Genomic DNA, 21,921 nt, shown 5'->3' with positions numbered 1-21,921 from the left:
AAAAGGGCTATAGCCCACCAAGTCTGCCCATTCCAAGTATCCCCCCCTGAATTTACTCCCTTAAAGATCCCACGTGAGTATCCCATTTTTTCTTTTTGTTTTAACTTCCTGTTTCCGAACAGGCAAGACTCAGAGAGGGAAGGCCCCAACGTTGGCAGCCTATCTTGATCGCCTGAGGCTGGGAGGAACATTAGTCGAGAGGAACCGCAGTCGGCAGGAAATTTAACTGCCGACTTGATCTCGCCGGCCCTGCGCGGACCGGCAGAAATTTTCTGCGGACCGGCGGTTGAAGAACTGTGGTGTAAAGGACATCCAACCTTAGGGTGCCTAACTTTGTACCCCTTTTTCAACCACAGAAGCATTCAAAACATGCAAACTCAGACCATTTAGATGTGGGCGGGGCCAGCATTGTAATGGACTGTCCACATAGACATGCCAACAGAGCAGTGGGGCACTTCACATAAAGGGTGCCACTTATAATTTATAGTAAGTCCCCCCGCCAAAAAAAAAAAATTCCTACTATATCCACCTGTCTACAATCCCAATAGCCCTTATGGATGCAGTTGACACCTATTTGACAGCAGAGTAGGATTTGGGGGGGATCTGTTCCCCTTTACTATATTCGTGACATCATGTTTGTCTGTCATGCCTGTTTAGATTGTAAGCTCTTTCGAGCAGGGACTGTTTTCTTCTTCACTGTGACTGTGCAGCGCTGCCTGTGTCTAGTAGCACTATAAAAATAATTAATAGTAGTAGTAGTAGGATTGAACTTTGCACCATAAATGTAGTGGTTGGAGTGACTTATAGGTCTGGCTCCTTCTTTCTATGGTTCACTAGCCCACCCACCAGGCTACTTAAGACATCTGTGTGATGTTACCAAATGCTGCTCTTCTAGAGACAGGTATGTACCATTTCATTCAGATCTTTCTGGGGTGACCACTGGCAGAGTGGGTGAGGGGTGTCATTACTTAATCCCTCTAGTGGTTATCTGGTAAGTTTGGGTACTTTTGTGGTGCCTAGATGCTTCTAAAACAGGTCTAGTCCAAAACCAATGATATAGCAAGAGTGAGAGGTGCCTGGGGCAGAGAGCCCCTCTCTGCCCTTTTCTCCACCCCCCATCTTCTCCTTCCCTGCCTCCCCCCCCCACCCCCAACCGCATGCCCACACCCTTTCCTTTCCCCCAAACCTCTTTAACATTCCCAGCGCGAGCAGCAACCCTAACCTGCTGCTCGCACCAGCATTGGCTCTTCCTCTGACATCACTTCCAGGAAGTGACATCAGAGGAAGAGCCAACATTGGCACGAGCAGCAGGTTGGGGTTGCTGCTATCAAGACGGTGCCTGGGGCAAACCACCCCTCCCCTCTTACAATGCCACTAGGATGTCCTCGGAAAGATTTGATTATCGCCGCAAGGATGTTAGAGAATGACACAGGATCTATCTCCATCCCCACCCAATCCCTGCAAGCTCTGGCCAGGGCTGTGTCAGGAGCATGCCAAAAAGTTGCAGATGGAATTAGAGAATTTGACCTAAACTTGTGCACTTGGTTTCATCAGGCAAAAGTTAGCTGCAGGATCAACACTTAAGCGCTCTTCTATACAAGGCATGTAACGCTCAAGTATTTCTCCCAATGCCCTTAACCAATTGATTGCACTTAACAAACACTAATTCATGTGCACTTTAATTAAAGGACTCCTAAGGTATGATGTAGTTGGTAATACACCCTGAATACTATATAATCCACTCAAATGGAGGGGTCTAGAATCAATGTTCCGCTAACTATTAATATGGTTAATTTAGTTGATTCAGGAAAAGGCCTCAGAGTTTAGGAGCACTACACTATGTTGTATCATCGACTCGCATTATCAGCGTAGTTAAGAGTCCACACGGGTACTCCGCAATTCAATCACTGGCCAAAAACCTGCTTTTGTACATTTTTAAATATTTTTGTATATCATCTTTTTTTATAAATATCTTTTTATAATTTATGACTCATAGTCAATTAGTAAAAATATTCATATCCTCTGCAACAAATACTTGATAATAGACCACCCCAGGGGTTTGAAAAGTGCCAACAGAAGATTACTTATCTTTAGTGCTTTTATAGTCTGTTTTCTATCTGTGCCGTTATCAAACTGCCGGAACCAGGACCGCAGCCAGCGTTTCGCGGACCGTTAGTTTGTCCGCTGCTTCAGGGCCAATTGTAAGGCACGGTAGTTTCTACAAATTAAAACATATATAGTAACTATCATTGTAAAACATTGTTAAAGGCAGCAAAAATCTTACTTACAGACAAACATTACTCTGTCAGTAGTTTTCAAACTCCAACAAAATGGCGGCAGCATGTAACTTATACTTTTGCAATTGTACGTAATATGATAACTCCGCCCCCAGCTCTATCTTATTGGTTAAGTGTTTAAAGATCCTAGAAATGTAGTGGAAATAGCCAATTAAAAGAAATGAGCTGATTAATAAAAATGTTGCCATTCTATATTCTTATTCAGGCCTTTGGGGAAAAGGGTGTTGAAATGATATATCCATCTTTGCTCGTGTTGGGCAAGGTACCTTCTGAAATCCCCACCTCTTTTACCCCTCAGACAGATTCAAAACGAATGCTAGGAAGTTCTTCTTTACCCAACGTGTGGTGGACACCTGGAATTCACTTCCAGAGGGCGTAATAGGGCAGAGTATGGTACTGGGGGTCAAGAAAGGATTGGACAATTTCCTGCTGGAAAAGGGGATAGAGGGGTATAGATAGAGGATTACTGCATAGGTCCTCGACCTGTTGGGCCGCCGCGTGAGCGGACTGCTGGGCGCGATGGACCTCAGGTCTGACCCAGCAGAGGCATTGCTTATGTTCTTATGTTCTCAGAGACTGAAAGGCATGATTTTTTTTTCTAGCTAAGGGTGCTCCCAAGACCTGATGTTTGATGTTGCTTTTATGTTCAGTAAACCTGATGTTAAGTTGTCTAGATGTTTGACCAACATATAAAAGGTCACATGGACATTTTATTACATACAGCACTCCATCTGTTCTACAGTCTGAAGTATGTTTAAGCGTGTATATTTTCTTATCTTGTGGATTACAAAATCTATCAGTACATATCATAATGTTACACATTTGACATGAACCGCAGGGAAATATCTCCAGTATTCATGATAGTATCTGGGAGCATAGAGGGACAAAGAATTTTTTTAAAGTTCTGATTCCTCCCCTATATGCTACTCTCAAATCATGATCTTGAAATACTCACGGGATTTTGAGAATCTCCCAATATTTCCTAAGGGACCAAACTGTTTGATAACTATTTTGAAAGTAAGTTAATACACACGTAATTATCCTTTCATCAGACTGGGAGCCCGAAGGACGTTTAGGAGCAAGGATTAAAATATGCCCTTTTATAAGCAGATCTCACTACTTTTAAAGGATACCCTCTTTATAAGATTTTGCAGGAGTTAGTAAAACAGCCATCCCCCTTCACCCCCAAGTGCTCCATCCGTCACACACTGATTTCTGAATCTTCTTTGAAATAAATCGATTCTCAGACAGGATGTGTAGAAATGTGGAAACAGGTCACAGATATATTTCCACTGAAATATGCATAAAACGCTCGACTTGTTTTTCTGTAACAATTCTAGCATCAGCTTTCCATAAATTAGACTAAAGCAAGTCTTGACCTTTGAGAGCAGGGTCCTTGGCTCTATGCATCAAGTCTGATGAAAGAGCCATAAGCAGAAATCCAATTTTCTCTCCATTTTCCAAGATTCTTAGGACCTGATTGACTCATTTCTAACCCTAAGACATATAGAATGGTGAGAAAGCCATTACGAATTCATGCTCTTGCCAACACTGGGAAGTAAACAAGCAACTTATAATGAAGGTAAGACAATTTCCATGCAAACAGTGGCAAGGGAGGCGGTCCGCCCCAGGCCACACATGCCCCCCTTCCCCATGCAACCGCGTGATCTCTCCCGCTGACATCATTTCCAGGTCATCAGAGGGAGAGCCGCCGGGTGCGGGGGAATGGAAGGGAACAGGGTGTGTGTGCAGCAGGGGGAATCGGGAAAGGAGCAGGAGGGTGGAGACGAGTGTCGGGGAGGAGCTACGCCACTGGGTGTGGGAGGGTGTCATCACCCCTACATCTCAAGGCCTACTGTGACCACCCCCTCCAAAACAGGATGAGATGAACAAGCACATGCTCAAGGCCCGACACACAAAGCTAAATAAAGCCTTTTACTATTCTCCAAAATTTGTTTTAGACTTTGTTATTTGCATAAATACATTTGCCTTTCATTGTTTTACAAACAGCACCTGTCATGCCTGGAGATAACCAACAGATATTCAAAGTGGCCTGAAAACATCTGGTGTCCCCGTGAACAAAAGCAGAATTACAGATAAAAAAATACATATATTTCTTATAAAATGTAAAACACATTAAAATCAAAAACCAATCAACCCCAACATGCAATTAATATGTTTCTTTCTTTTATCCAGGGAATGCTGCCTCTCTCTTGTCTAAAACACCATCGCCATCCCTGCTCCCATATTCCCCATCCGTTTCTTCATTTCCCACATCCACTGTCTCTCCCCCTCTCCAATATAGCATTTAAGAGGCTTCGCAGTAGTGGTAACAAGTAGTTTACTGCATAAGGGGAAAAAAATCAATTATTGCTTGTTAAAATGTAAAATATCAATTCATCATTGCAGTCTTGTGTTCCACCCACTTTCCAAGAAATTGCCTAGTTAATGGCTGGAATTAGCTGTATGAAGATAAAGTTTAATGGGGCTTTTTCTAAACAAGATTAAGTTAAACTTTCTTTCCTCAAGTTAGCAAAATCGTATGCGACAGTGAGTATAGCGCAATTGATTTCCCACCCACCAGAAACGATGCTGAAAGACTGAATCAATGCAAATGTCTGTAAACTCCCACCTACATTTTATTAAATAGGAAAGTTTTGCAACACACACTTCATATCAGAGTCAATCTTTTACTGAAATAGTGGGTGGACGAGGCAGTGTAAGACAAAGAAGATACACAGGGTGGTGAAAATGTGGAGCAAAGAATAGGACAGCACTTACCAGATCATAGAGATTCTACCAATTAAGTGATCATAGAACAGTGACCACCTAATAAACATTATGGGGCTCATTTTCTAGCGTTTTTAGCACACGCTATTCCACGTGTTAAGGCCCTAACGCACCTTTGTAAAAGGAGCCCTAAGGGTTAAGCTGTGGCATGACACTGCCACTTTTGTTTGAACACAAATAGTTATGGTGCAGGAAGATCCGCTGAAACACGGCCCATGTCGGGTCCCCTTGTTTCTGATTTGATCTCTTTTAGCAGATATGTGCTTCCAGCATCATTTCATCTACATGACCCACCATTGGTGGCAACAGTGATATACTAACTTTTGGTTTCTTTTATACTCTTTGTAGAGGAGGTCAGATTTTGAAGGGCTTTATCCTGGTAATTACGATGCTTTTGGATTCTGTGGGGTGAAATGTTTGCTTTTTTTTTTAACCTCTGTCCCATACTGAAATACAAACTCTAAGGCTTTCAGTGTACATTGCAGTAGTGAGGAAACACAAGAACCAATCTTCCTTCAAAGCTCTCTGCCAGGAATCACAGAACATCCAGAGCGCCAGGAACTTATTTGAGCTCTGCATGTAGATCTAGACCCAATACTTTGGTACATTTCCAGACTTCTGAGATCTACTCAAGAACGCTTCTTTTGCAATAGATACATATAGACTTTGAACCATGCATGATTCATCACTCAGCATATGATTTGACAAAATCCTCTTGAAAAATTTACAGTAGAGAACAAATTTCCTGATATAATAAAGGAATGACTTGTTCCAATCTCAACCCTGAAGAGTGATTCCTACTTAAAATGTTAATAAAAAAGGCTGCACAGCCTCTCGTTGTGCCTGACTAGGGACTTTTCGGGGTCTACGGGCCACAGCCCCTTGGGGTATCGTGGGGTACTGGAGCATTGTGAGGCCTGGCTGGGACCTGCGACCAGTGGACATCAGGGGAAGCTGTGCACGGTCACTGCCATCACGGCAGCTATTGGGGGCTGGGTCTTTGGGGGCTCCTGAGGGGTGTCACTGAGGGAGGGTGCTCCGGGACAGGGTGTCTCACAAGGTGCGTGAGAGTGGTGACCCTCAGCTTGCGCCCATGCTCCTGCCGAGAGGTGTAGTGTGGACAGGGAGTAGTCAGTGGGGGAGGGGGGGCCATGGTGGAAGGTGGAGGAGTTCCAGCTGTCACACGGGGCAGCCTGCCCCTAGACGCTATTGTAAGTAGGCTGAGGGGAGGGAGGCAGGTGCTGTCCACGGGCGGCCTCCACTTGACAGGCTGTTTCCCTGGAGCTGGGAGGACCTGGGTGGACTCGGTTGGGGTGGGGGCGGGGATGGGGGGGTTTTCAGTTTAGGCAAGCCACTGCAATGTGCGTCTTGCCTGTTACTGCTGTTCTTTTCTGTTCTACTTCCAGGACCGGCACCCGTAGTGGATGGTATTTGCCAGGTGCCGAGAGAAGATTCCAGAGTGTGTCCAAGTCAGATGGTTCTAGTGTTTCCGTATGGCACGAGGGATGGATGCCGACATGGGACAGGGTGGTTACTGCAGATGGTGCCATTTCGCCTTTGGTCCAGGTCTGGAAGGGGCAGGGTGGCTACTGCCAGGGTCAACGGCACATCCTTTTGCCAGCAGGCCACGGAACTGAGAGCTGTTCTGCGGCTGCAAAATGTGGCTCTTGGGGCAGGACCGGATGGTTCTGCAGGTTATCTCAGGAGGGACAGGTGGTTCAAGGGGAATGCTGGTGGCTGGAGTGGGCTGTGTGGCTGCTGTCATGGCACCGTAGGTCCATGGCACACCCCCTCCCCTATTTGCTGGCATGCGGCAGAACTGGGGGACTGTTCTGTGGCTGCGGCTTTGGGCAGGACCAGGTGGTTCCATGGTCTCTTTTGTGGGAGGACTGAGGGGTTCTGGTTTTCTGGCGTCAGGACTCAGTGGCTGGAACGGGCACTATAAGGGTGCCACAGGTTTGCGGATCCCCCCTATATTTCCTTTTGGCCAGCATACCATGGTTCTGCAGCTGCACAGATAGCCTTGTGTGGGTTGGACTGGGTGGTTCAGTGCTGTTCCTGGGGGCAGGACTGGGGGTTTGGTGGATTTGGGGCTGGGCCGGATGGTCCTGGTTTCATTGGCATGGTCCAGTGGTTCCCTGGGTGAGCAGGTGGCATAGGGGAGAGCATGGCTGCTGTCAGGGTGCCCTGGGTCCTCATCTCACCTGAAGGCTGCAGGACTAGGGGCTGTTTTGTGATTGAGGTTGGGGCACTAGTGGACTAGACCGGGGTGGTTCAGCGCTGGACCAGCTGGTGGTTTGCAGTTAGGGGGAAGCTCCGAGGGGTGCTGTGGTCGCTGGGGGAGGTTGCGGCTGGTGGAGGCAGAGAGATCCATGCTTGCCCTCAGGCCCTAGCGGTTGTGGCAGGGATAGGAGTGTGCATCCGGTGCAATGTGGTGATATAGGACCTTGCTGGTTAGGATGTGGGCGGTAGCTCATTGGGTGTGGACTGGTTGGTCCCAAATTGACCTTGTTCCTATCCAGATGGCGAGGGTGGGGGCAGTTCGGCTGCATATTGCAGGGAAAGTATTGAAGGGGGCTCCTCTGCTATCTAGTCTACGGTGTCCACTTGATGTTGGGTGTGAGCTACGTTGGTTCGCTGTAATCCTCATGGTCGGGGGATTCTCCTGTGAGGGAGGGGCTGGGATAGGCACGTGGAATGTCTCAGAGAGAGAAAGAGATAATGGTTACTGCAGATGGGCAGACTAGATGGGCCACTTGGCCTTTATCTGCCATCATGTTTCTATGAGGCGTAGTGAATCGATCGACCGGGAAGACTCGGCTCAAGGATCGTGCAACAAAGGTGAGCTTAGTGAATCTACGTCCTAGATTCCCAACCCTGTCCCGGAGGACCACCAGGCCAATCAGGTTTTCAGGCTAGCCCTAATGAATATGCATGAGAGAGATTTCCATATAATGGAAGTGACAAGCATATTCATTAGGGCTTTCCTGAAAACCCGATTGGCCTGGGTTGGGACCACTGCCTAGAGTATTCAAGTCCACAGGTATATTAGTATATTTTGTAATGTATGCGCATACTTATCAACTCAGGTCATGCTCCAGCCACATTCTTGTCCTTGTACATACCCATCTTGTCAAATTCTGTACTTTTAAATATCAGTCGATGCTTTATGAGGTCATTTATTAGGTAATGAAGTGAAAATTCAAAGACCCAATCCTAGGATCAAAATTTTTCATCTCTAATTTAATTAAGGTTATGTACGCTTTCATCAGTCTTTCCCCCCCCCCCCCCCCTCTATGACTGCTGTATATCACTGCAGCAATAGTTAAATCTCTAATTGAATAAACTCACAATTGATTTCTTGTAGGATCAGAGTTCATGCCAAGAACAGTAGCTTGTATACGATCACATGCTGGAACAGGACATCTGCAGCATCTCACTGACGTCTTTGTTTGGGTTTGAAAATATTTAGGATTACTGCCGCGTTGCTATAGGGTCTTCAGTTCAAAAATATGTTGGATTTCCATCAAGCATTTAAGTTTCAACAGCTACATTTTGCCACCTAATAATTTTTGAATTAATGCTTTAACTTATAAAGCGTTATTCTGTAGTCCCAGTTCAATATGGTATCTGTTCAAGCCCGTCATACTCCCACCAGAGATTAAACAAGAGCTCGTCACGCATTTATTAGAACGCCAGCTCAACATCCCTTGGCTGCCAATGAGACAGTCTTATTTCAATGCCTTTATTGACTCTCAATGATTAAGCTATGGTTTACAGACAATGGTATACTGACCACTGCTAGTTATAAGAACACATTATTGTGTACCGACAAAGCCTCAGTTGCATGTGGTTGTTGGATACAGCAGAGCTCTATTTGGCCATACAATCAGGTTGATGTTCTTATGTCTATTCATAGCTCCTTTCTTAAACTTTTTTAGTAACCCCTCCCCCCTTGTTGCTAGACAAAACAATACTCTTTGATAATGAAATTGAACACGCAATATACTGCACGGCGTGGTGTGGATAAGATTCCTTAAGCTGTAGTGCCATCATGTGGGGAGAAAGAACAATTTAAAGAAGCTCAGAAAAAAAGCTATCATGGAACTCTAAGTGCCAGATTCTATAAAGAACGCCTACGAGGGCTGCTGAAAAGTTCTCCGCCCAACCAACAAAGTCGGGGCAGTCTCCATCGAGGGCTATACACTGAGTCCAGTGATTTTCCCATTATTTTCATTCAGTATTTTTCTGACGGAACAAAAAAAAAAAATGTGGAAAATCACTGGACTCAGTGTATAGCCCTCGATGGAGACTGCCCCGACTTTGTTGGTTGGACTGAGAACATTTCAGTGGCCCCTTTAATAAGCTCATAATTGGCAAAATTATTTAATTGGCCAAAAGGCACCTATACAGTTCTATAAAAGGGAGTCTAGTGGTGATTAACGCCTAATTGGCATATATCATGTTTGGGGGTGGAGACAGAGATAGGCACCTTTAGGTGCAATTCTGTAAAGAACTAAGGCCCCCTTTCACAAAGTCAAGCAGCCGAGTACCACGTGTCAAATGCTCGGACACCTATTCAATTCCTATGGGTGTCGGAGCACTTACCAAGTTGGCCCACCTGCCGGCTTTTGTAAAAGAGGGGGTGAGGCACCTGCAAAGTAGGTTAGTAAAACCCTGGCCTACGTTACTGGCACATAAGTACCATAAGGTACCTGACGATTTAAGCGCCGTTTAGAAACTTAGGGCCAGATTCTATCATTTTCATACACAACAGCGTTTGCACAATCCCACTGACAAATCTTTGCATATTCTATTATACAGAGATAGAACAGTTTGGATGAGTCAAAGCTCCACCAGGGCACAACCATTTTATGTAAAGAATCCAAATTGACCTGGGACGGGTTGCAAAGAAGTTTGGATAAATCTGAACAAACCATTAGTATTCATATTTCACGACTGGTTTGGTTTAGAGATTTTAATCTAACTCAAATGTGAATATTTGCCAAAATAAAATCAAAATGTAAATATTTCAAAGACATCATGAAATATATACAGTATATATTTATGCACCTGAAGTCAATTAGATAAACAATTGTAATTTTTTTTTTGCTCAATTAATCAGGATAAATCCAGACATGGAATAGTTCGTAATCCACTTCAAAGGGCTGGAAAAATTGGCTTGAGCAGGGCCTTTTGTGGCTCTTTCCCACACACTAAAGTGCCTTTTTCAAAGGTTTCTCTATTAATGGTCATGCATTAAGATTAACATTCAGAGTAGAGCTATGAAAAATGATTCCCAAATGGGAACATATTGAACTTTCTGTAAATCATGACTGTTCATCATTTCATACACAGAGGGAAAAGAGCCAAGGCTGATCAATTGAACAAAACATGTTGGAGGCATGTCCTAGGCGGCCTTTGGGCATGCTTAGACTTGGACATCTGTCTTATATTTTGCTATTTTTCAATTCAGTCAGAGCGGATACAACACTTACACTTATTGTAATAATTGAACCTTTCCTAAGACGTCCTGGACAGGACTTAGACGCTTTTAAAACAGGTCTAGTTCAGAAAGTCTAAGGCCAGGCTTCTTAAAATCCCGCATTAAAAAGCAACAGTCTGTTAACGCAGCTGTTTTGATACTGAATCTAAAAACCCGAGACATTCTTTAAAAAAATCACACGTGCGAATGAGGTCGGCGGACAGCAGCGAAGGTTCGCTAAATTTGCATGTGCTCATCGCTGGAGACAGCAATGGGCACATGTGCAGAAAAAACACTGTCAATGCCATTAAAAAAAACACAACAACCGTGGGAGAGATGCTCACACTCTCCTGCTGCTCTAAAATCCCTGCCACGAACCCCCTCTTGCAGCAGGAGAGATGCCCACTCTCTCCTGCTGCACTGACTAAAGTCCACGCCGTAACCTGACTGCCACCCCTCAGCAGGAACTAGCCAGATGACCACTGGAGGGATTAAGTTATGACCCCCCCACCACACACACACACTCTCCCAGTGGTCACTAACTCCCTCCCACCCCAGTAAGATCTGAATGAAACAGTACATAGCCTAGTGAACCATAGGGAGGAGGACCCAAACAAACAAAAAATAACTATACTGCCATATAGATGCCACCTGCAGCCATAAGGGCTATTGGGTGGTAGACAAGTGGGAATAGTAGATTTGGGGGGAGTTTTGGAGGGCTCAGCATAAATTATAAGGGGTATATGAAGAGCTTTACATCTGGCACCCTTTATGTGAGTTTGCAGCTGAACCCTTGAAGGTGCCCCACTGCCCTTTTGGGATGTCCATGTGGTCAGTCCATTACAATGCAGGCCCCTCCCACATCCAAACGGTCTGGATCTGGATGTTTTGAACTTGGACCTTTCTGTGATTGAAAATGGAGAACAAAGTTGGACATGCTAAGGCCAAAACATCCAAGATAGTGATTTAAGAAAATAAAAATTGGATGTCCAACAGTTTTGACAGTTTCAAAAATGGCCATTTCTTCACCTCCAACTTTGAACGCCTTGGACTTAGACATCCTATCAAAAATGCCACACAGGCACCAACATTTTGGTGCACTGTTTAGAATTACCCCTAGTGGTAAATACAAATTCATTGTTGACAAAGACTTCGAAAGTCTGTGTCCCACAAACAGCCAAATCAGATGTAGATTCAGCAGCTCCAGTAGTTATCTGTCTTATAAATGCAGGCCTGCCATTTATTCAACTAGCTTTTTAAAGCATAATCTATAGGTTTAGTGCTGAAAATCATTGCTAGGAACCTAAGGTTTGCCCCCACCCCAAATCTGCCTCTGATGCCACATATTTTTATGCTCCTATATTTAGAAGTTTTGTGAAATATTGATTGTAAATTTAGGCAACCAAAGAGGCCATAAGACTCAGAGCATTAATCATCTGAATATCTTGGTCATCATTTTTAATCAAGTGGAGGAGTAGGTCTATAATGATAAAGAAATGAGAAGGCAGAGGTTTAGATCACATCTCAACTCCTTGTGACCTTGAGCAAATCACTTAACCCTCAGGGGTCCCCAAAGTCCCTCCTTGAGGGCTGAATCCAGTCGAGTTTTCAGGAGTTCCCCAATGAAAATGCATGAGATCTATGTGCATGTACTGCTTTCAATGCATATTCATTGGGGAAACCTCCAGGAACTTGTCCAAACCTTTCTTAAAACCAGCTACGCTATCCGCTCTTCTCACATGCATTGGCAACGCTTTCCAGGGTTTAACTATTCTCTGAGTGAAAAAAGATTTCCTCTTATTGGTTTTAAAAGTATTTCCCTGTAACTTCATCGAGTGTTCCCTAGTCTTTGTAATTTCTGACGGAGTGAAAAATCGATCCACTTGTACCCGTTCTACTTCAATCATATCTCCCCTCAGCTGTCTCTTTTCCAAGCCGAAGAGCCCTAACCTTTTTAGTCTTTCCTCATACGAGAGGAGTTCCATCCCCTTTACCATCTTGGTCGCTCTTCTTTGAACCTTTTCTAGCACCACTATATCTTTCTTGAGATAAGGAGACCAGAATTGAATGCAGTACTCCAAATGAGCGATACAGAGGCATTATGACATTCTTTTTTTTTTTTTTTTTTCTTTTTTAAGTTCAATTTGTTTATTGAATAATGAAGAAAAAGAAAACAAAGTACATCATGTAACAATAAAAAACAGAGTACAGAAATTGGCAGAGAATATAACATTATGACATTCTTAGTCTTGTTAACCATCCCTTTTACTTTCTTTCAAAACAAACACATATTCCTACATAACTGACAATGATTCTTTCATCCAACAGTCGAGAACAAGATTGCAACGAGTAGAGGCTTAAATTCTTCATTTGGATCGGCATCCCTCATTCTTATTAAATACACCCTTATTTTTATATGTGATGCCTTAATCTGTCATTTTAGGTTGCTTAAGAAGGTAGCTTAAAGAAAGGCGGAAAGAACTCCTTAATCTTAAGCATGATCATATGAAATAGCAACAGTCAATAACAGAATAATATACGGGAGGAAGGAAGGAGAGCAGAGACACACATGATTACACAGTGGCAGCCTCTTCCAGTGAAACAAATAGCCCTGAGCTCTGACACTAATTGGGTGAAGTGATGTGATATTGCTCCAGTGCTAAAGCATCTCTGTATTGTGGAGTTTCACAAGTCCAGGTATGGTATAAATCTTGGATTTGCCAGGGATGTAAAGCTTGATTTTGTATGTTCTCTAGGGAGGAAAAGACTTATCCAAATCTGGATGTGCAATGCTTCCTGAATATTTTATAAAAGGCTTAGCTGAATTCAGACTCCTTTGTAAAACATATGTGAAGCTGCTGTACATGCATGTGAAACAGCCAATTTAGGGGCTGAATATCTGAAGTCATAAATATAGACATCAAAAATTTTTCACTCCATCACAAATTTCAAAGACTAGGGGACACTCGATTAAAGTTACAGGGAAATACTTTTAAAACCAATAGGAGGAAATATGTTTTCACTCGGAGAATAGTTAAGCTCTGGAACGCATTGCCAGAGGTTGAGGTAAGAGCAAATAGCGTAGTTGGTTTTAAGAAAGATTTGGACAAATTCCTGGAGGAAAAGTCCATGGTCTGTTATTAAGACATGGGGGAAGCCACTGCTTGCATGGAATGTTGCTACTCCTTGGGTTTTGGCCAGGTACTAGTGACCTGGATTGGCCACCGTGAGAATGGGCTACTGGGCTTGATGGACCATTGGTCTGACCCAGTAAGGCTAGTCTTATGTAATCCCAGCCTTTTTCAATCTATGTAACTCTGAAACTCTCTTTACAAATTGAATTTTTAGGGGTTAGAAATGTTATTTAAAACTGAAAACCAAAGCAAATGTAAGGCTAGTTTGAAATGTTTCAAGTACAGAGGTGGAGAAAGTGAAATCCGAACTGTTCCAAACTGTAAGGTATTTTGTCTGAGCAGTCCCCCATTATATGACAAGAAAACTGCAGACCTAATCACAGAGAAAAGCAGCTGCTTTCAAAACTAATTCCATTGTCACATTTCCCTCTGAGGCTGCTAACTTAATTCCTCTCTCTGGCTTCGCTACGGCTTTTCCTAGGCGAAAAAACACCCACGTCATTCAACAGCTTGCAGCCAGATCTGCGGTTGCAATGCTGGCTCTAGAATGATTGGTTTTCCCTGGTCAGAGTGTTCTTCTGTAGTCAACTTAACGAGGTTAAGACGTCTCAAAGCACGCCATATGTTAATGGTGCTCTTTGCCTAGCAGAAAGACAGAGAAGGGCTCGGATGTGGAGAGGGTTGCCATCTGGAGCCAGCCTGCGTCTTGTAATCCTGTTTTTCTTAGGAAACGTACTTGGAAAACTTGAACTACATGTCCCTGCATGCACTGAGGAGACCATGGACTGGCATCGTTTAGCAGACCCTAGAGCAGGGGTGTCAAAGTCCCTCCTTGAGGGCCGCAATCCAGTCGGGTTTTCAGGATTTCCCCAATGAATATGCACTGCTTTCAATGCATATTCATTGGGGAAATCCTGAAAACCCGACTGGGTTCGGCCCTCAAGGAGGGACTATGACATCCCTGCCCTAGAGGCTGATGTTCTAATCCGGTAATAAAACAGAGCTCCAGAATTTAGGGAATGGGCTTAAAATTCTAGCTAAAACCTCAAGATTCAATGTTAAAAAGCATCCATCAACTGCGTGCAAAATATAGTCTAACTTAGCAATCACATATCGTTAAAGTGTTAATAAAACACAACAGCCAAATTACTCTCAAAAGGAATCAGATCCCACAGAAAGTGCAAGAAGAACTGAATTGTCTGCAGTCTAAAAGCTTGAGGTTTTGAGCAAATGTTATGGGCCTAATTGAGTTCTAGTTGGATCAAGAGTCTGCTTTTATCAATCAAGAGGTCACAAAAGACAAAGAGGTCCTTTTACTAAGGCTATATTCTATGGACCCCCCCCCAGAAAGGTACCGCAGACAGATGCACAAGACGCTGGCAAACTGTATTTCAGATTGTTGCGTACAAATGGACCACTGTACAGGACCCAACAGTAGCCCTTTTAAGGTTTGGTAAGCACGCGTTAGGACTTACTGTAGTTTAGCAAAAGGAGCCCTGTGTGCACCAAAGTAATTTAAAGCACATTAATGTGCTTTGTTGATTATTGCAGATTAAAATGTTTGAATAATTAATTTCATACTAAAAAATGTGTGATATCAACTGAAAACAAGGCAAAAACAGACCCAAAAGCTTGCCTTCTGCTCAACCCTAAGTCAAAAAAGAAAATTAAGGGGGAAAAATCCAATCTAATCCTTAGGTTTGTATACCGCATCATCTCCACGTTCGTAGAGCTCGACGCGGTTTACAGTAGGAGAAATTGGAAGGAACTACAACAGAGGGTTAGAGGTAGAAGTGCTATCTCCTCCTCTCCCTATTGGCTAAGGCTCTTAACATTTGCATCTCCTCTTCCTATAGGCTAAGGCTCTTTACACCTGCATTGTGAGGTCATAGAGCTTTATGGTTATAGAAAAAGAGAAACATGATGGCAGATAAAGGACAAATGGCCTATCCAGTCTGCCCATCCGCAGCATCCGCTATCTAATCTAATCTAATCCTTAGGTTTGTATACCGCATCATCTCCACGTTTGTAGAGCTCGACGCGGTTTAAAGTAGGAGAAATCGGAAGGAACTACAACAGAGGGTTAGAGGTAGAAGTGTGAAGAAAATTTAGAGGACTTGGGATGCCAAGATATAAGAGTTTCCTTGATTCCTAAGTTGGAGGGAGACTTACATTTTTTGAGAAAAGCCAGGTTTTCAGATGTTTGCGGAAAACTTGGAGAAAGCTCAAGTTCCGAAGAGGGGAGGTAAGGTTGTTCCAGAGCTCAGTGATTTTGAAGTGGAGGGAGGTCCCTAGCTTTTCAAAGCAGGGGAAATAGTATAATATATTGAAACACAGAAAAAAAAATCTGCTCAGACATATGGAGACTCTGTGGGGACTCAGCCCCAGACACTGCCTCACCTCACAACCTTTGCATGTCCTAATTCTTCAAGGTCACGTGAACACTTATAAAGTTCAGGGAACCCAAAAGAACTTTTCAAAGCTCAGGTAGGTCTCTGAAGATTGGGATTATGTCAGCTGAGTTTCCTCAAAAAGCTTCACAACTGGTAACTGACAACATAACCACCTCTTTCAAAGCTCAAATGTCTGGTAACTGTGGTTATATTTCACGTGACCTTGAAGATGTTTTGCTGAATTACTCTTAGTGTGCTGTTGCAAGGGATTACAGCAAATTTTTTTGCTCTTTTTCCAATATTCTACTCAACCCCAAATGACCTTTTATCTCATTTTGTGTTATATAGTCCAACAAGGATAACTAGGAATTCCAATTTATTGGCCTATCCAAAAATGACCGGCTGCAGATAAGAACATCAGAAGTTGCCTCCGCTGAGGCAGACCATAGGTCCATCCTGCCCAGCGGTCCGCTCCCACGGCGGCCCATCAGGCCCATTGCCTGAGTAGTGGTCTATATCTATCTATACCCTTCAATCCCTTTTTCTTCTAGGAATCCATCCAAACCTTCTTTGAAACCATTTAAGGTTTTCTTGTCTACAACAGCCTCTGGAAGCGCGTTCCATGTATCCACCACCCTCTGAGTGAAAAAGAACTTCCTAGCGTTTGTTCTAAACCTGTCCCCTTTCAATTTCAATATAAGACCTTTTTGGACAGGACTCTTGCGTTTCAAGCAAGTAAGCAGCAGTCCTGGTGGGGTAATTGTATTTCGAAAAGTAATCATGTCACAGTTGTTTGACAAATTTATTACCTAATTGAGGACATTAATGTTAACTAAAATTTTATACTGAATTTTTTTTAGAAAAATTGCTGTATTTCAATTAATTGTCTTTCGCTGATTGGCCGGCCTTCTTCTGTGTAAACCGCCTAGAAATTGTTTGTTTATGGCGGTATAGAAGAATAAAGTTATGTTATGTTTATGTTAACCCTAGCATGAACTATAACCTATAAGACAGAGGTGCTACTTGGAAAGGTTGGGTAAGGGACATGGGGCAGGAGAGCGTGTCTTGTTTGGCCAGTCAGGTAAACTCTATCCAGTAATTCCTACTGAACCTCTGAAACTGCAGCTCAATTTCCACAAGATGGCAGTAAATTTATAACTCAGATTCTGGGGCCTTTACTTTTAACAATGCACAGTGGCAGAACAAATTGGGCTGTTTGTAGCAACAGAAGAAGAAAGTGTGTTGTTAATAAGCAGAACGAGACTTAGGGGTGATTGTCAGTGAGAACATGAAGACTGCCAATCAAGTGGAGCAAGCTTCCTCCAAAGCAAGGCAAATCATAGGTTGCATACGCAGGAGTTTTGTCAGCCGTAAGCCTGAAGTCATTATACCATTGTATAGATCCACGGTGAGGCCCACCTGGAATACTGTGTGCAATTCTGGAGGCCGCATTACCGAAAGGATGTGCTGAGACTAGAGTCGGTCCAGAGAATGGCCATCCGGATGATCGCAGGTCTCAAGGATCTCCCGTACGAGGAAAGGCTGGATAAATTACAGCTCTACTCACTCGAGGAACGCAGAGAGAGGGGAGACATGATCGAGACGTTCAAGTATCTTACGGGCCGCATCGAAGTGGAAGAAGATATCTTCCTTCTCAAGGGTTCCACGGCAACCAGGGGGCACCTGTGGAAAATCAGGGGAGGGAAACTGCACGGTGACACCAGGAAATTCTTTTTCACTGAAAGAGTGGTTAACCGCTGGAATAGTCTTCCACTTCAGGTCACTGAGGCCAGCAGTGTGCCTGATTTTAAGGCCAAATGGGATAGACACATGGGATCTATTCACTGAGTTAGGTGGGGGAGGGTCATTGCGGTGGGCAGACTAGATGGGCCGTGGCCCTTATCTGCCGTCTATTTCTATGTTTCTATGATTACCAGCAGGATCCGGCCAGCCTACGAAGAAGGACTTAGCCAGCAAGATCTCTTGAAGGGAGCAAGTAAGGAAGTTATAAAGATGTGATTAAAAAACAGGCTTATACCATAATTTGATTGACCTTGAGAGTCACCAGCCTGTGGTATCTAAGTGCCATAAAGGGGAGAGTGTGGCACTACAGCCTCAGCACCTTGGGGTTATGGGTTCAAACCCACGCTGCTCCTTGTGATCCTGAGCAAGTCACTTAATCCTCTCATAGCCCCAGATTGTGAGCCCAAAGGGACAGACAGGGAGAAATGCTTGAGTATCTGAATAAACTCTTGTAAACCATCCTGAGCTCTCCTGGGAGAATGGTAGAGAAAATGAACTATAATAGGTTGCTGACTCTGGTGGTAAATGAAAACACAGCTATTGACCCAGATCATTAGGCCTCAAAGCTGTGGTCTAATGCTCTTGGACTGCATCATTTAGGGACCATGGTGCTCTCCCTTCCCTCTTCCAATACCAAGCCCCCCAATCTGATCAGAACCACACCCCTACTTTCAAGCCTTTCCTGATCAAACCCCCACCCCCATGGTCGTACCTTAATCCCTGGTGGTATAGTGATCCTTAGATCCCTAGTCGCTCCTGCTCACCCCTAGCAATAGGCTTGTGGTATGACTGCCAGGGGTTATTTCATTTTTCATTTATTAAGATTTATAATCTGCCTTAGGACAGGGATCGTAGTAAGGCCTGTGATATTCTTTTCCTACAGTCTGCTCCAATGTTCCTCAGCTAGCTTGTTCATCATTTTGGCACACAGGTGTTTTCTATTCCCATTAATGCAACAACCACTTCCACGTTCTCTAACCTCTCTCTCTCTATTCCAGAATGCAACCTCTGCTAACATTTGAATCCCTGAGATTACAGTATAAACCAGTGTCTCTCAAACTGAAGAGATTCCAGAATTTTTACTTTATTTTTTTAAAATTCCCTTCATAAGTATACTCTAGACTAAATGACACTTACGTCACACTTGCAAGAGTCTGCCAATGTTCTGAGCTCTGTGTGCATAAGAATACAACTGCCCAGACAAGCATGATTGGTCCTTGAAAACTAATGGCAAGTAATTTTATTTTTATTGAGCAACAAAGCAATCAAGGCTCTGTTACTGTTTAGATCTTATCTTTGCAAACTTGGATTTTCAGCTCTGACAGAAATTAAATCAAAAGAGAGCGACTGCAGATGGTAGATGATGAAATGCGTGTTTGATTGTCAACTATCGAGCCACGTTTTGAGTGAATGAAAAGGATGTTTGTAAAGTTATCCATGAGTGTACACCAACCCGTGCAATACACGACCCATGTTCTTCAACTGTTATTAGACAGATGGCTGAGAAAGTGGCGCCAGTTATTACTAAAATAGCTAATAAATCATAACAAGATGGTATTTTTCCAGTGACTTGTAAAAAATCCACTTTTAGTCCAGTTTTGAAATGAAAATGCTTAGCTATGACTGTCATGAAAAATTATAGACCAATTTCCATTTTACCGTTTATAGGTAAGGTCTTAGAAAAAATGTTTCTTTCTCAATTAGATAGTTTTGTACAGAACAGTGATTGTGCTTTACGGAAGCCGAATTGATTACAATCCAAACATAGGGTAGAACTACTATTGGTTTGCTTACTAGACATGTTACGATTAGGGATGGACCAACATGCAACTTTCTGTCTAGTATCATTGGATATATCAGGAGCATTTGATTCGGTAAATCTCCATAGATTGTTGAATCTTGGAATGAACGATGTTGTCTTAAATGGTTCAATACGTATCTTACTGGACATTCATTTCAAGTTCATAGTAGATGTAGGATTTCAGTTGAACATTTAGTAAAGACTGGAGTTCCCCAAGGATCAGCACTTTCTGCACTGAAATAGGCCAATCATTTCAATCCTTGGGACCTGAATATCGAATTTATGAGGATGACATTATTTTCTTCTTTCTGGTGTGTGGGTGGGCAAAAGATCTAGAAAGGTTACTGAGTAATTATTTGAGTAAGACTATTGAGTGGATGGAAGCACTGGGTCTGAAACTGAATGTGGATAAGACTGAGATTAAGTTTATGGGGAAACCTTACCCTAAATGGCCCAAGAAATTAGAGGTTATTGATTATGTTCTTCCAGTGGGTGAGTCAATGACAGTTCTAGGTGTAAAGTTGGATTGTGGCCTTTCAATGAATTTACAAATTGCAAACTGTACAAGCATGTTTTGCGCAAATACACTTATTTCATCGCGTAAAGCCAATGTTGTCTCCTTACGATTTCCGCATAGTAGTTCAGGCAACGGCATTATCTAGACTTGATTATTGCAATGTCCTGTATCTTGGAATAACTAAGACAAGATGTAGGTCTTTCCAAATGGTGCAGAACGCTTCAGCAAGGTTGATAACAGGCGTATCTAACTTTGATCACATTTCGCCCTATCTCCAACAACTGCATTGGCTGCCTGTTGTTTTTAGATCTCAATATAAAGCAATAATGATTTGCCATCAGTTCTTGTATGGAACCTTACCCAAACTGTTTAAAAGTAAGATGTCAAACTACTTACCATCTAGGTCTCTGCGTTCCAAGTATTTAGCATTATTAAAAACAAATGCTAATCCAAAATATACTGAGACCAGTTGTCGGTCAATCATGAAAATGTTATGACAAGGATAATTTCAGAAAACTATTAAAAACACAGCTATTTGTTAATGCATTTTTTTAGGAATTGATCTTTGTGATTGTTCTTTTGAAGGACACTTTATGTGATTTTCTGATGATTATATGCTAATGTTTTTATTTGTTTTACTGAATTATGTATGTAATGATATATAAACCATTTAGGTTTAAACAGTATATAAATTTTTTAAATAAATAAGCGCATCCATCGCATTGATTAGCAATTCTATTCTATCTACTTTAGTTTCACCATTGTCACAATTACCCAAACTTTAAATAAATAACTCTCAAATTTCATTATTTGTTGGTTTTGCAATTTTATCATTTCAATTATAACTTGCCGCGTAAAACATTAGCTCCGTTTAATGTGCCGGAGATAAAAAAAAGTTTGAGAGACACTGGTATAAACCCTTACTTTTTATTTTTAAAAAATCTGATTTCTATTCCAGCTGGAGTCACTGTTGTTTCAAGTTTCGAGTTTATTAGACATTTGATAATCAGCTTATCACATAGTGCCTGGGCAGTTTACATAACAATCTTTAAAAGTAGGGACGAAGAAGTCAGACGTCAGATGTGGAAATTTCATATTTTTTGTGGCAGCACAATTTAACCAGCTCTGTCAGACAAGCATATAATTTGAAATCCACACTCTGTTTCCAGATATACAAAATTATTTGCAAAACTATTTATGAGAGATCGTGATTAAAAAAATTGTAGTAAACATTTTCACAAAATAGAGGTTTTTAGCATCCCTTTAGATGCTCTGAACCTGCTCTATTTTTTTTTTTCAGCTGCTGGTATACCTTGACATCTGCTACGAAATCTTAGATGGGCTTTTATCAGTTTGATTGGCAATTGCTTTGATCTATGACCGACCCTCAACTCTCTGCATCCCGTCATGGAACAATCAACCGCATTATACTATAGATGTACGTGATTCGATCTGTATAATGTTGAGGGTTTTGCAGTTTGACAATATGAGCTTGATTATGGGTAGAACTCTTTTGCTGCGATTTGTTTGTTGACTTTGATTTCTACATATCCAATTAGAACAACATGGCCGCACTAATGTAATGCAATGTTGTGCAGTTCTTCAAAGTGATTTACTGGGCTAAAATGACCTAGGGCTACAAAGAGGTCTCGTCTATTCAGCTAGAAGTTGCTGGTGGGGTGAGGGGGGGGGAATTTGTAG

This window comes from Geotrypetes seraphini, chromosome 19 (genome assembly GCF_902459505.1).
Source record: "Geotrypetes seraphini chromosome 19, aGeoSer1.1, whole genome shotgun sequence".
NCBI lineage: Eukaryota > Metazoa > Chordata > Amphibia > Gymnophiona > Dermophiidae > Geotrypetes > Geotrypetes seraphini.
This window is presented reverse-complemented; position numbering follows the sequence as displayed.